The sequence below is a fragment of the Octodon degus genome, unplaced genomic scaffold (assembly GCF_000260255.1).
Source record: "Octodon degus isolate 3935 unplaced genomic scaffold, OctDeg1.0 scaffold00016, whole genome shotgun sequence".
NCBI classification, from domain to species: domain Eukaryota; kingdom Metazoa; phylum Chordata; class Mammalia; order Rodentia; family Octodontidae; genus Octodon; species Octodon degus.
The window spans coordinates 14,886,081-14,888,656 of record NW_004524592.1 but is presented as its reverse complement, the minus strand read 5'-3'; positions in this window follow the sequence as shown (position 1 = coordinate 14,888,656).

Here is a 2,576-nt window from a genome sequence, read left to right as displayed (position 1 = left end):
TTTTTTGCAGAACCGGGGATTGAACTCAGACCCTTGCACTTGCCAGGGAAGCACTTATTCTACTGAGCCATCTCCCCGGCCCCTTAAGATGTATTTTATAATTACATTTTCTGTATTCAGCCATTCACACAAAATCCTTTATATTTTGATTTGGAAAGCATTAGGAAGGAGACTACTTTTTTTTTTTGGTACTGGGAATCATACTCAGGAGTTGAGCTGTATCTCTGGCCCAACACTACATTATTACAATAATAAAAATTTCAGACTATGAAATTTTTATAGATATCTCCCTTAGTTAAATTGTCTATATTATCTCTTTGAAAGTTTTAAAATCTCCCATGGAGTAATCTTGCACTTTTATGTTGGACTTATTCCTAGGCAGTTGATATAATTTGATTCTAAGTAATTATTTTTGAAAATTTTGTAGCTTTTTGTTAACAGTGTAGAGAAATACAACTAATTTGTGTATATTAATCTAAAATACAGGGCCTGGGATATATTTCAGTGGCACAGCACTTGCCTTGGCAAGTGCAAGGTCCTGAGTTTGATTTCTAGTACCAAAAATTAAAATAAAATGAAGCTCCTTGCTAATAATTTCCAGCATTTTCCCACAGGTAACTTAAGGTTTCCTGTGTGTATAATTACATAGCCTATTAGTTTATTTCTTGTCATTTCTTATGCTTCTAATTTTTTGTCTGCATTTGCACTGAATCCAATATGATATCAGATAGGAGTAATAATAGGCTTTCTTGGCTTGTTCTGAGCTTTTTTGTTGTTATTTTTCTGATTTTTTAAAGAAAATTTTCTAAAGGCCCCTCTTTAGAATAATATGTTAAATTTTTCAGTTAATATTTATCAAGTCTGGAAGAGTACCTTCTATTTTTAACATGCCAAGTTTTTCATTATGAGTGGGGATTAAATTTTATTATATGATTTTTTTTTTTTTTTTGAGATAGACTCTCACTATGTCATGCTGATAGCGCAAGAGAGTTGCATCTTTAACATCTGTGGACCACTGAACAAATGCCACGCTAAATCCCAAAGTAACACCTACCTCCAGACTTGAAGTTGTTTAGAAAAAATAAATACCTCTATCTTTTTTAATACACTATCTTAGGCCTTTTTGTTCCAGGAGGCAAATACAATTCCTAACTGATACCCTTGACCAAAAGAGTATGGAGCAAGCTATACTACATGACTCCTAAGGGTACATTGTAAAAATGCCATGCCCTTCCACTTCGCTTTCTTGGAATGTTAGATCCTGGAACCCGGCAACCATGTTGTATATAAGAGTAACTAAACTATCCTATTTGAATAGAGCACGTTTGAAGGCGAGGGGTGGGGGTTTGATGTTGACAGTCCCGCTCAAGTTCCACCCAACAGCCAGCATCAACTTTAGTGTCAGCCATTGAGTCACCCACCACCTTTGAATCTCCCAGCACAAGACCAAAACATTGGAGAGCAAAGATATGTCACCCTTTCTTTGCCCTGCCCAAATTTCTAGTCCAAGAATCTGTAAGTACAATTAAATAGTATTTTTCATACTAAGCTTTAAAGTGTTTTATTATACAAGCATAATTAGAATAAGGAAATCTTTAGAAAAATGCTATGATGGATATAATATTGTCATTTTTAGTCTTTGAAGATACTGATACTATAAAGAGAAACAAACCAAGTTCATTTATCCTGATGATGGTGGGATAGTATATTATGGCAGATTGCAAATTGTACCTACTCCCCACATTGCATTTTCCAAAGTATTTAATACTGGACACATAAGTGCTAGTGAGGAAGATTTTCTAGTGTATTTTCTAGCTGAACATTGCCTTTGAATAAGGTCTTACCTGTGGAATATGAAAAAAAGAAAAATGACAGGCAACTTTCATGTTACTAGCCTAAAAGGAAATTGCTATTCATTTCCACTCTTCTCCTTTCCTATAAGCTGGCTAACAGATCTATGGGATGAAAGAGCAGTTAGAAGGGAGGTGGGGCCTATGAATGTCATTGTAGAATGACATTGCCCTGTCATCTAAACAGTTTATTTACATTTAGGCAGTTAAGAGAGAATAAAGATATTATTGATTTATTCACTATGATTTTTGGGTGTCTTTTATAAATGAGTTTAACTGCTCCTTTAATTTATATACTTAGTGACAGGGTTAGAGATATAGACAATAGATCCCTAGGATTGTAGCCTATGATTTGACAAGGTGGTCATTGACCAAGATAGCACTTTACAGCAGAGTAAATCTAGAACTAAAATGGGGAAGAAAAGTTGCATTTTTCATTATTCATATGCTGATTCAGATGGTCAAGTAATGATCACTCAGCTATCTGAAATATTTATTATTTGAAATTTGTTTTTTTTTTATTTTATTGAGAAACAAAAGCAATGAGGCAGTTTCAAAACAGGTTAGTAGGACAGTTACGATACTTAATACATTGCATATTGTCTTCGTAGTAGTTATTCATAATACAAGATGCAGACATGATGTCTTGTCCAGACATTATTAGTACAAATCTTTCTGAAATTTGTAATCCATTTAAAAGTCTGTTATTTTAACAACTAAATGATG